This window comes from Hyperolius riggenbachi, chromosome 9, assembly GCF_040937935.1.
Source record: "Hyperolius riggenbachi isolate aHypRig1 chromosome 9, aHypRig1.pri, whole genome shotgun sequence".
In the NCBI taxonomy this organism is placed as follows: Eukaryota; Metazoa; Chordata; class Amphibia; order Anura; family Hyperoliidae; genus Hyperolius; species Hyperolius riggenbachi.
In genome coordinates this window covers 12,892,273-12,906,066 of record NC_090654.1, presented here as the reverse complement: position 1 = coordinate 12,906,066, position 13,794 = coordinate 12,892,273, and the positions used below count along the sequence as shown (strand labels likewise).

Below are 13,794 nucleotides of genomic sequence, written 5' to 3'. Positions count from 1 at the left end.
CATCTGCCCGCCTCAGGTTCTCTTTAAGGCTAAAGCTGTGTTTTTCTTTTATTTGCCATATACTTAGCCCAGCCGGTGATTGCAGTGTGTCTTTAATTAAAGGCGCACGTTTTGCGGCCGAGGATGATTGCATCTATTTTTCAGCCTCTATGGGCTGGTGCACACCGAGCGGCTTTTTGGGCGTTTTCAGATCCGCTTGCGGCTGCGGATCTGCTTGGTCAATGTATCTCAATGGGGTGGTGCACACCAGAGCGGCAGGCGTTTTGCAGAAACGAAAAATGCCTGGGTGAGGCATTTTTTGGATTTCGGATGCGTTTCTGCCTCAATGTTAAGTATAGGAAAAACGCAAACCGCTCTGAAAAACGGCACTTCAGAGCGGTTTGCCAGGCGGTTTTGTTACAGAAGCTGTTCAGTAACAGCTTTACTGTAACAATATATGAAATCTACTATACTGAAAACCGCAGCAGCAATCCGCAAAACGCTAGCAAAACGCCATAGAAAAATAAAAAAAAGCGTTTAAAAATCTGCTAGCATTTTGCGGATCTGCTAGCGGGTTTTGGTGTGCACCAGCCCTATAGGTGTACAGCGAGACGAGGAGACGCGAGCCTGCAGCTCTGTAAGCAAACGCATTCATCACGGCGCCTCCCGCTGCTGCCAGCGAGATGACGGCTGCCGGGATGCGCCATAAATCTGCCTCGCGCTGCAGAAAAATGCACCATTCTGCGCTCGCCAGAAATCAATTCTACGACGCTTCTTGTTTATTGAAAAGAATATTTCTAGCAGGGAGATTACAATCCTATTAATCCATACACATGTTTATAGGCCTGCTTTGCCTGCAAAGAAAAATACCGAGCAGGGATAGTGCTGACTAGTACAACACTGTTCTGCTTTTCTCACCACCCCCTGCCTGGAGATTCCATAGATAGCTGTGCTTATTATCAGTACTATCCTCCAGCCACTGCTGCTGTGCGTATGTATTTTGTGAATGCCAAGGGTTATCTTGGATATTAATTAAAGAGGACCTGAACTCAGAAATTCCTCTCTGCTCTAAAAGATAAGCAACAGCATAATAACCTTTAAAGAAAAAAACATTTCTTTGTTACAGCTGATTCAAATCCTGCAATAAATCTGCAGCGTGTCTACTTCATGCTTTCATGGAAGCAGACATAGGGGTCGATTTACTATAACAAATAGCATGCCTTATCAGAGTTGACATGCCTTATCAGAGTTAATGTGCCTTATCGGCATTAGCGCGCCTTATCAGAGTAGCATAGCGAGCGCTACAAACTTATGCCTGCTAATTGGCAATGAGGAGAGCTTCACTCGTCCTGCCCTGAGCCCCTGCCGGTCCAATCACTATAAAGAACATTATCCCTGTACTGATTGGCCCAAAAGGCTGCCTGTCACTTGACAGGAAACTTGACAGGCAGTCTATTGGGCCAATCAAAGGGCGGGGATAATGTCCTGTAAAGTGATTGGACCCGCAGGGGCTCAGGGTGGGACGAGTGGAGCTCTCGTCATTGCCAATTATCAGGAATAAGTTCATACCACTCGCTATGCTACTCTCATAAGGCATGCTTACTCTGATAAGGCATGTTAACTCTGATAAGGCATGTTAACTCTGATAAGGTACATCAACTCTGATAAGGGTTGTAGACTCTGAAAAGGCATGTTAACTCTGATAAGGTACATCGACTCTGACAAGGTGTGTAAACTCTGAAAAGGCGTGTTAACTCTGATAAGACACATTGGGCTTGATTCACAGAGCTGTGATAACTCATAGCACGGCCGCGCTATGCTTCGCACGTCTTGTACCGTGCATAAAACTGTACGCACGCTATAACAAACATTTGCGCGTGTTCATGGGGCACAACGCGTTCTTTTGCGCACATTCTGCCACGTGAACGTGCACCACATCCCTGGGGGCAGGATCAAGTCCCCCAGTAAGTAATTACACCTCTGGGTGGCGGCAATTCTCGCCCCCCCCCCCCCCCCCCCGACTGCAGGTGCTCCAGTATTAAACTTCTGGGTGGTGGCCATCAGGGGGTTAACTATAAAGCATGCCCCCCCCAACAGTGTCGTGACTACAATGAATTGCCCCCCCCCCCACCACCACAATGGTCACACCCCTCCCCCTGGTGCCCCTCACAGCCTGGGTGTCCATCTCACGAGGGTGATAAAACAGGTGTGGACATCATGATCTTCCCACCCATAACAAGTGTAGCCCCAAAACTCCTGATCTGCAGGATGGGCCCCTGTATCAGAGACAGTGCAGTAATAGTTGGGGCCCCTAAGGGCCCTTTTTCACTTAATCCGCTGCATTGGGCATGCGTCTGCGTTAGTGCGCATTTTCCCCTGAAATGTAATAGAAAACGTATTTGCTACAATCCCCACACGCCGGCATCCGCAGAAAAGATTAGAGTCAGGCCCGGATTTACCTCACAGGAGCCTATAGGCACAGATGTCCTGGCACCCTAGACTCCGCCCTCCATGCATGCAGGCCCGGATTTACCTCACAGGAGCCTATAGCCACAGATGTCCTGGCACCTTATGCTTTATGCCCATTGCGTTCCGCTCGCGTGTCCGTCCGCGTTGGGCGTTTTTTGACAATTTTTTTTCTGTGCGTTGGACGTTTTTGTTAAACGCTTTTTTAAGTGCTTTTGCAGAGCGATTGCGTTTTTCACTTCCTGACGTCAGTCAGGAAGTGAACTATTTGATGCGGAAAAGAATAAATACAATGTATTTATTCTTAAAATGGCCCATAGTACACCGCTTTTCTGAGCGAATCGGAAACGAACCGCTCAGATGTGAACTTTCTCAATGAGAATCATTACACAAGCGCTTTCAGGGTGATTTTGAAAATGTCAAAAACGCCCCTAGTGTGAACGAGCCCTTAGACTCCGCCCTCCCTTACTTCCCTTGCCCCTCATAGGTAGCTACAGGAACCCCTTAGCATTAGGTAGCCAGATGTTTCCTCCGTATTAGATATCTAGAGGTAACCCTATATATTAGGTAGCTAGAGGAACCTCAGTATTAAGTAGCTAGAGGTGCCCCGACTGAAGGGAGATCTCGTCAGTGGAATGCCTAGAGTAGGGTAAGTAACCTCTTATTTACATTCTCATCGGGATACAGCATAGGGAAGGAGGGAGTGGATAGCCTCCTTTCCATCATCAGGGAACCGCTTTTCTATCATCAGGCGCCTGTAGGCACATGCCTACAGTGCCTTACATGCCTACCTGCCTACAGTACCTCATGGTAAATCCGGTGCTGAGTACAGTACTCTTTTTTGCGGATGCCAGCATGTGGTGATAGGTTTTCTAAAACTACTAATGCAAACGCATGCCCAACACAGCGGATTAAGTGTAAAAGGGCCCTTACAGCTCTGGACCCCCCTGCCGTAGCAGGGACTGCTCCCCTCCCCCGTACGTACACCCCTGGTGGCCATTAGTTAAAACTACTTCTGAATGCTTTCGGTGTTGCTCCTGTTTGGACTGTGTGAATCGGTGTCTCTGGAAGTTCAAGCACCTCGTTGTCTTGGATTTCACTAATATGTGTCACGAAAGAAGTGACTGGAAACATGACAAAACACAGTGTGCAACGCCTCAGCTCAGAGAAAAGAGAAGGAAGTCAGAGGAAACTTCCAGTGAGGCCGGAGAGGGGTGCAGCATTCAGCACGTACTCTCTTACCTTCACCGCAGACCTTCACGGGCCACCACGGCTAATGGCTGCTCAGGAGGGAAGGCCGGAATTCCGAATTCACTGCAGTTCTGAGTTCCACCGGTAAATGCCAAATTCACAAAGGCATTTTTCAATAACGCCGACTTTCACAGTTAAAGTGGACCTGAACTGAACTCTTGCACAGGACAGAAGGAAAACAGAGAAATGCACCCTGTATGTATTTAGAGAGTTTAGCCTGTCTAATACCCCCTCGTCTGTGGTTAATCACAAGTGTAATTTGATTCTCTGAAGGAATGAGGTGCTTAATTTTTGCAATATTCCTCAGGTGAAAGAAGGGATGTTTCACAACAGTGACCACCATTAGATGATAGTTCCAAGACAACAAGTCACACGGGGGTTATTGCCACATTGTGTTTAGGTAATCGTACCACTGAAGCTGCTTTCAAAGAAACCATTCTGTGTGTGTCTGTTCCCAGCAGATAATGTGCTCATTGCTGTGCGTATTGTGAGATTCTGTCATGTGACACCCCTCGCCATATGTCAACACCGGCTTCTGTAGCCACTGCTTACTGTGAGGGAACTCTGCCATTTCAGCGCAGGAGACTTGGGCGCACAGGTTGTAACTTCAGCGCCGTCAGAAGATGGTTACTTTTAAAAAGTTACTTTTAAAGAAGTTACTTCTAAAACACTATAATGCGGCATCCAACAATTGCTGGAAGCCAAATTATTTATTCCCCACTATCCATGACGGCCTGGAGGGGGAACAGTATTTAAGCGGCCGGGAACTTAGTAGCAGGATCAGCCATATATCGGCTGTATCCTGCACCGATTCCTCTCGTACGCGCTGTGAGATCTCATATGTGTTTCTTTGTAAAGTCAGAAAATCTTTGTTTATGAAGAATAGACATAAAGGGAACCTAAACTGAGAAGGATATGGATTTTTCCTTTTAAAATAACACCAGTTGCCTGACTCTCCTGCTGATCCTGTGTCTCTAATACTTTCAGTCACAGCCCCTCAACAAGCATGCAGCATATTGTTGGTGCTCTGACTGAAGTCAGACTGGATTAGCTGCATGCTTGTTTCAGGTGTGTGATTCAGCCACTACTGCAGCCAAAGAGATTAGCAGGACTGACAAGCAACTGGTATTGTTTAAAAGGAATCATCCATACCCCTCTCAGTTTAGGTTCCCTTTAATAAATGTAAAATAACCAACTGTAGTGAAAATAACATACCGAATAGAATGACTTAGTTTTTACGACATTCATTTAGGCTTCTTTCACATCTAGAATGTGTGCAGGAGCCGTTATATGCCCTGCGGCGTGTCGTTTGGATGTAGCGGTGCGATGCAATCAGCGATGGTAGTTATTCATTCACCCGTCGGGAAAACGCACCAAAACGCAGCGTCGGGTGTGAAAGGTAAAAAGAAAGTCTATGGACTTACGTTGAAAACGGGCTCAGATGTGAAAGAGCCCGTAAAGATTATTTAGTCAGTGTTGCCCATTATAAAATCCTTCCTCTCCCTGATTTACATTCTGACATTTATCACATGGTGACATCTTTAGTTCTGCCAGGTGATCTTTATGGAATGTTCATTACTGAGAGTTCTATGCACAGAAGGAGATGCTGCTTGCTTGGCAATTGGAAAAAGACGTTATTTCCCACAATGCAACAAGGTTCAATTTGCTGAGCGGCTTGTAAGAGGGCATCAGACAGGAAACGGGGGGCTGTTGCTGCTTCATAGCAAGTTTTATGGATTTTCAATAAATACATGCTTTTATTTGGCTGCGGTGCGGTCCTCAACTTTCCTGCATTGTATTTTCAGAGGAGTCTTTTTTTTTTCTGGTCATTAGGTTACTATTACCAAGTGGCGGTAATGCATTTTTTCCACAAAAAAAAACTATTTTCCGAGTTCCGGTACTGCATTCTCTGATTGGCCAGATAGTTTCAAGTTGACTCTGCATTGGTCCAATGCGTCCCATTTCTGTGACCGGGCGACAATTACTGGCGAGTTGCAGTAATGTGGTATTTCTGCAGAAATCTGCTTTCTGTTTTTCCAATTTCAATTCCGCAAAATCTAAATAAACATTCCTAATCAGGGCCATGCCCCCCCCCCCGGCTAATCCCCCCCCCCCCCACCGATGATCTATTTGAGAAAAGGTAAAGATTTCTTGTGGGAAAGGGGGTATCCGCTACTTATTGGAAAGAAGATCAATTCTGGGTTAAAGTTCCTCATACTTTAGCTAAAAAGCTGCTTGTTCAGGAAAGTTACTAGAAAAAAGAGGATACCATAGAAACAGCCATCACAGATGTATAATGATAAATACAGAATAGAGACACCAAGAGGCCAATATAGTGTAGTGTGTATTGGTATGTAGATATGACAAGTAAGTATCTGTTTATACTCACAAACATGGGTTACTGTGCAGGTAACCACTACATCAGCAGGTGGGGAGATTAGACCTGTCCCCACTCAAGACTAAGAAGTCGCTCTCTGTAGATAGGAAATAATGGGCAACACTCCTACCAAGGGTGGACTCAGGAACTGTATATGCAGGCAGAGGCGCCAAAAGGATAAAATATTCTAAAACATTGAAAATGAGAGGAGGCAGAGGTGGACTTACCTCCTCCAAGCAGACACACACCAGTGTTGTGTACCCTTGGCGACAGAGGCGCTGAGCTTTGCACCAGACCTATTTGAGTTTTATGCTCCGTTTCTATTGCCTGATGAAGCGGGAGATGCCCGCGAAACGTGTTGCACTTGCACTTTCTGGAGTATATAAATACATTTTTGTTGTTTTTAAATATATACACAACACTCGTGTGTGTCTGCTTGGGGGAGGCAAGTCCACCTCTGCCTCCTCTCATTTTAAACATTTTAGAATATTTTATCCTTTTGGTGCCTCTGTCTGCATATACAATATAATGATAAATGATATATGCATCGATTTCTAACAACCAAACATCTCATATTATAATAAGACAGAACAATAATTAAAATTGGCCATCATGTCCCCCAAATAAAATAAATTAGGCAGCTTGTCCAACAAGTATGATAGTTATGCAGCATATCCTACAGATAACAGGCAGCAGGTGCCCCAAGTAACACATTTAAGAAACATGTCTCCCAAATTCCATAATTAGGGAGGTATGTCTTTAAAAATAACATAGTTATGCATTAATACTCCCCAAATTACCTAATCAGGCACCACTTCCCACCAAATACCATAGAATAAATGGGAAACATACCCTTTCAGGCCTGGTGCACACCAAAAAACGCTAGCAGATCCGCAAAATGCTAGCAGATTTTGAAACGCTTTTTCTTCTTTTTCTGTAGCGTTTCAGCTAGCGTTTTGCGGTTTTGTGTAGCGGTTTTGGTGTAGTAGATTTCATGTATTGTTACAGTAAAGCTGTTACTGAACAGCTTCTGTAACAAAAACGCTGGCAAAACTGCTCTGAACAGGCGTTTTTCAGAGCGGTTTGCGTTTTTCCTATACTTAACATTGAGGCAGAAACGCATCCGCAATCCAAAAAATGCCTCACCCCGGGAGTATGCGTTTCAGCAAAATGCCTCCCGCTCTGGTGTGAACCACCCCATTGAGATACATTGACCAAGCGTATCCGCAGCCGCAAGCGGCTGCAGAAACGCTGAAAAAGCCGCTCGGTGTGCACCAGCCCTGAATAATATAATTAATCAATCCACGTTACCCAAAATAAATAGGCAGCATGTCCTCCAAATAATCTAATGAGGCGCTATTTCCCCCAAATCCCCCAAATTAGGCAGTTAGAATGTCCACCATTCATGAGTTTATTTTTGAATTGAGTTACTTTAAATAACTTTATTGAAGTCACATATTGCTACATTTTAAAAAGAGGAAGCACCCATATATATAGAAACAGCACATCACCCATTGTATGTTTATCATAAACATCACACTTCCCACAGAATTCCAAACTGTTGCTATGGTAACACATGCTGATACACAAACTGTCAGTACTGCTGGCGGGAGGGTGATATTGCCGTACACAGACATATACAGTATTTCCACTGGTACGTGCATCAACCCCCCTCTCTGGTGCCACCACTGACTCTCCCTCACTCCACACATCCAGAACATGTCCAGGACCTGCCACTTTCAATACGCCCTTTCTTACCCCCCAGAGACCAGCAAACATCGGGTACATGCGCTCATTATCTCTTGTGTTGACTACTACAACAACTACAGCTTCCTTTTTTCCACTAATTATGCTTTTGTGCAGGGGCAGGGGGCCCCACCAAGAAATCCATCATAGATGCTTCAGCTAGACTTATCTGTCCTTCTCACCACTCCTCATCTGCTGCTCCTCTCTGTAGATCTCAACACTGGCCCCTCCCTCCTTTTCTCATCTGCTGCTCTTCTCTGTAGATCTCTAATTCAGCTTCCCCCACCACTCCTCATCTGCTGCTCCTCTCTGTAGATCTCTAATTCAGCTCCTCCCACCACTCCTCATCTGCTGCTCCTCTCTGTAGATCTCTAATTCAGCTTCCCCCACCAATCCTCATCTGCTGCTCCTCTCTGTAGATCTCTACCATGGCTCCTCCTATGCTTCCTCATCTGCTGCTCCTCTCTGAAGAGCTCTACACTGGCTCCTCCTACACCTCCTCATCTGCCGCACCTCTCTGAAGAGCTCTACACTGGCTCCTCCTCCCACTCCTCATCTGTTGCTCCTCTCTGTAGATCTCTAATTCAGCTCCTCCCACCACGCCTCATCTGCTCCTCCTCTCTGCAGATCTCTACAATGGCTCCTCCTACCCCTCCTCAGCTGCTGCTCCTCTCTGTAGATCTCTACACTGGCTCCTCCCACCACTCCTCATCTGCTGCTCCTTTCTGTAGATCTCTACACTGGCTCCTCCCACCACTCCTCATCTGCTGCTCCTCTCTAGATAACTAATTCGGCTCCTCCTACCACTCCTGCTGCTCCTCTCTGTAGATCTCTACAATGGCTCCTCCTACACTTCCTCATCTGCTGCTCCTCTCTGAAGAGCTCTACACTGGCTCCTCCTACCCCTCCTCATCTGCTGCTCCTCTCTGAAGAGCTCTACACTGGCTCCTCCCCCACTCCTCATCTGCTGCTCCTCTCTGTAGATCTCTAATTCAGCTCCTCCCACCATGCCTCATCTGCTGCTCCTTTCTGTAGTTCTCTACACTGGCTCCTCCCACCACTCCTCATCTGCTGCTCCTCTCTAGATCTCTAATTCGGTTCCTCCTACCACTCCTGCTGTTCCTCTCTGTAGATCTCTACACTGGCTCCTCCTACTACTCCTTACCTGCTGCTCCTTTCTGTAGATCTCTAATTTGGCTCCTCCCACCACTCATCTGCTGCTCCTGACTGCAGACACTTGTTTGAATATTTCTATGAATTAAAAAAATGCCTTATTCTGTCTAGTGTCCCTTAGTCCAGGTATACAAGGCAGGGCGGTAGGGTAGTGCTGTGTCAGCTACAGTCAGGAAGAAATCTCAGCATCACTCCGCATGGTGCATGTAAACATTTCTATTACAACCTAGCTAATGTCAGCTGACTAATGGCAGGGAGAATCTCTGATGGACAAAAATCTCTCTGCCGGGGACTACTCTGTATAGACAAACACGTGGTCGCCTTCTTTTGTAGGGATATGAAAACTAAGAAAACTGTGAAACTATGGTTATCCTTCAATGCTAAACTGGTTTGTCCACCACCCTGCACGATTCAAGTTCTATGAGTGATCCCAGCCGTGACTTAACAAAACCAAGTTTCTGGCATTTGGGAGGGTTGTGTCTGAAAGGTACCTATTAACCTCTTGAGGACAAGAGGTTTATACCCCCATAGTGACCAGGTGATTTTTTTTACAATTGCTCAGACATACAACTTTGTACCCAAATGAATTTTACCTCCTTTCCTTCCAACAAATAGAGCTCTCATTTGGTGCCATTTGATTGCTGCTGAGATTTTTAATAAAAAGGTGACTTTTTTTTTAGAAAAAAAAATCTTTTTTTTTACTCCCCCTTCCCTTTTAATTTAGCCCTACACCACGTTACCTGCACTACACATACATAGGCGTTATCCTATGATAGGGCCTAGATTGTGAGCCCTTCCATGGGACAGTTAAGTGACAATCACATCCTCTGTGCAGTGCTGAGCTAGATCGCCGCGCTGTACACATATAAATTACCTTTGTTTTTTCTTTATTTCAGCCTGCCAGCTCCGATCTCGGCTGGCAGGCTGATCGATGCGGTCCCATCTGCGTAGTGCAGGGAACGCGCACTTGAGCAAGCGCTCATTCCCTACAAATCTCGCGAGGACCGTGATGACGCCAATTGGCGTCACGCGGTACTCAGAGCGCCGCTCTCCCACCGCCCATCGGCATGAGGCGGTTGGGAGAAGGTCAAAGGGAATCTGAAGTGAAAATAAACTTATGATATAATGATTTGTATGTGTAGTACAGCTAAGAAATGGAACATTAGTAGCACAGAAAACAGTCTCATATTGTTTCCAGTACAGAAAGAGTTAAGAAACTTCAGTTATCTTTGCAAAAAGCTTCTCTGAACTCTCCAAACTTGGTCAGATACAGTGCTGTTTTCTGAAGCACTTATCTCAACCTGTCTCACTGTTCCTTGTTTTTTTAATGTTTTACTGTAGTAAAATTCAAAGGGTCATTATATCATACTTTTTTTTCACTTGAGTGTCACTTTAATAACTTCTCTATTTGCTTCATCACTCCTAAAAGTTGCTCATCTCCTCCATACAGACGTCTCTGACCCCTCGTGTCGGCAGGTAGGGCCGCCGCAAGGGGAATTTTACAATTTATACACAAAGGACTGTTTGCAGAGGGAGGTGTGACTCTGTCATCACTTCCTATTCCCCTTGATTTCACTATTTATTCAGTGTAGTTCCTTTTCTGTCAGCTGCCTCACTGAACTTTTTTTGTGCTGTGCAGAGAGGAAGCCTGCGGACGGACAGGTAAGTCACAGCCAAGTCCCCGGACTCAGGTCATCACTGATGGACTTCATCACTTGTGATCAGTGCAGAGAGAGAGAGAGAGAGGGCACAGGAATCTCTATCGAGTTACAGCTTGGAGATTGTTCTTAGATTGTCTGCCATGCATTGTTAGATAGAACCATTCTGCAGACAGTTCAGCCTGAAATATGTGCTGGTGTTGAAAGAGGAAGAATAGTATTTCCTGGACTGCTTATACTATAGCTTCTAGCATGGCACGGCCAGACCTGTTCAAACACACTGACGTCAATTCACAAAGCATGACAGATGGGGTAAAACAGAAAATACAGTGGTGTGAAAAACTATTTGCCCCCTTCCTGATTTCTTATTCTTTTGCATGTTTGTCACACTTAAATGTTTCTGCTCATCAAAAACCGTTAACTATTAGTCAAAGATAACATAATTGAACACAAAATGCAGTTTTAAATGATTGTTTTTATTATTTAGTGAGAAAAAAGCCTCAAAACCTACATGACCCTGTGTGAAAAAGAAATTGCCCCCTGAACCTAATAACTGGTTGGGCCACCCTTAGCAGCAATAACTGCAATCAAGCGTTTGCGATAACTTGCAACGAGTCTTTTACAGTGCTCTGAAGGAATTTTGGCCCACTCATCTTTGCAGAATTGTAATTCAGCTTTATTTGAGGGTTTTCTAGCATGAACCACCTTTTTAAGGTCATGCCACAACATCTCAATAGGATTCAGGTCAGGACTTTGACTAGGCCACTCCAAAGTCTTCATTTTGTTTTTCTTCAGCCATTCAGAGGTGGATTTGCTGGTGTGTTTTGGGTCATTGTCCTGCTGCAGCACCCAAGATCGCTTCAGCTTGAGTTGACCAACAGATGTCCGGACATTCTCCTGCAGGATTTTTTGGTAGACAGTAGAATTCATGGTTCCATCTATCACAGCAAGCCTTCCAGGTCCTGAAGCAGCAAAACAACCCCAGACCATCACACTACCACCACCATATTTTACTGTTGGTATGATGTTCTTTTGCTGAAATGCTGTGTTACTTCTACGCCAGATGTAACGGGACACGCACCTTTCAAAAAGTTCAACTTTTGTCTCGTCGGTCCACAAGGTATTTTCCCAAATGTCTTGGCAATCATTGAGATGTTTTTTAGCAAAATTGAGATGAGCCTTAATGTTCTTTTTGCTTAAAAGTGGTTTGCGCCTTGGATATCTGCCATGCAGGCCGTTTTTGCCCGGTCTCTTTCTTATGGTGGAGTTGTGAACACTGACCTTAATTGAGGCAAGCGAGGCCTGCAGTTCTTTAGATGTTGTCCTGGGGTCTTTTGTGGCCTCTCGGATGAGTTTTCTCTGCGCTCTTGGGGTAATTTTGGTCGGCCGGCCACTCCTGGGAAGGTTCATCACTGTTCCATGTTTTTGCCATTTGTGGTTCACTGGAGTCCCAAAGCTTTAGAAATGGCTTTATAACCTTTACCAGACTGATAGATCTCAATTACAGTACTTTTGTTCTCATTTGCTCCTGACTTTCTTTGGATCTTGGCATGATGTCTAGCTTTTGAGGTGCTTTTGGTCTACTTCTCTGTGTCAGATAGCTCCTATTTAAGTGATTTCTTGATTGAAACAGGTGTGGCAGTAATCAGGCCTGGGGGTGACTACAGAAATTGAACTCAGGTGTGATAAACCACAGTTAAGTTATTTTTTAACAAGGGGGGCAATCACTTTTTCACACAGGGCCATGTAGATTTGGAGTTTTTTTTTCTCACTAAATAATAAAAACCATCATTTAAAACTGCATTTTGTGTTCAATTATGTTATCTTTGACTAATAGTTAACGGTTTTTGATGAGCAGAAACATTTAAGTGTGACAAACATGCAAAAGAATAAGAAATCAGGAAGGGGGCAAATAGTTTTTCACACCACTGTAGCTGATTTTACTCAACATTTTGTGAAATGTCAATTCACTTGTCACTAGTGATGCTCAAATACCCCTTTTCAAAATTCGAGTTAGGTCGAATTCGAATAGTAAATGATTCGAGGTCAGTCGAATATTCGAGTCGAATAATTTTTACTATTCGATTCGACCTCGGACTTCGAGCTCACTATTCGAGTCGGTATTCGAGCTCACTATTCGAGCTGACTATTCGAATTGGCCTTAAATAGCTTCCAACACTTGTTTTGAGGGTGAATGATGCAAGAAACATCTTTTTTTCCAAGTAACAACAGCAAGTGATTATGTGGGGATGTTCCTTTAAAAAAAAATGTGGAAAGAGAAGTTGTGTCCTTAATTTTGTTCAGTAGTGTTACTGTATATACTTGTTCTTCTTCTTCTTTATCTTTCTTCTTCTTCTTCTAGATCTTCTTCTTCTATATCTTCTTCTTCTTCTTCTATATTGTCTTCTTCTTCTTCTTCTTCTTCATCATCTTCTTCTTCTTCTTCATCATCTTCTTCTTCTTCTTCTTCATCATCTTCTTCTTCTTCTTCATCATCTTCTTCTTCTTCTTCTTCATCATCTTCTTCTTCTTCTTCATCATCTTCTTCTTCATCTTCATCTTCTTCATCTTCTTCTTCATCTTCATCTTCTTCATCTTCTTCATCTTCTTCTTCTTCTTCATCTTCTTCTTCTTCTTCTTCATCTTCTTCTTCTTCTTCTTCTTCTTCATCTTCTTCATCATCTTCTTCATCTTCTTCTTCTTCATCTTCTTCTTCTTCATCTTCTTCATCTTCTTCATCTTCTTCTTCTTTTTCATCTTCTTCTTCATCATCTTCTTCATCTTCTTCTTCATCTTCTTCTTCATCTTCATCTTCTCCTTCTTTTTCAATATCGTCTTCTTCTTCTTCACGTATTTCTCTTTTCAATTTTTTTTTTAAAGAAATGCAGCTATTTTTGAGCGTAACAAATAGCTGGTGGGCGCACGCATGTTGGAAGCGCCATTGTATGTGCTCCCTGGCAGTGGAAACACAAAGACAGCAGGAGGTAAATTCAGCAGCAGGAGGAGGAGGATGAGTGTGTGGCAGCAGGCAGTCAATGAGGCAGGCAGCTCGCCGTGACATAATAGCCCTGGTACCTAGCGGTGATACCAGGGCTGTAAATAAACACAACAGGAGGTCCCAGACAGCGGTCGTGCAGCCCACAT

General features: G+C 44.4%; 1 protein-coding gene across 2 annotated transcripts in view; it reads left to right on the top strand.

Moving 5' to 3' along the window:
* Positions 1 to 13,794, top strand: part of NCF4 (neutrophil cytosolic factor 4) — a 185,540-nt gene that overhangs the window by 77,023 nt on the left and 94,723 nt on the right. The window contains exon 1 of one of the 2 annotated variants that reach the window (XM_068251952.1): positions 10,628 to 10,654. The exons of the other annotated variant lie outside the window; for it this stretch is intronic. The gene's annotated coding sequence lies outside the window, so the exon portion shown is untranslated. Of the gene's footprint in view, positions 1 to 10,627; positions 10,655 to 13,794 lie in introns of those variants that run through there. 2 annotated transcript variants of the gene reach the window in all.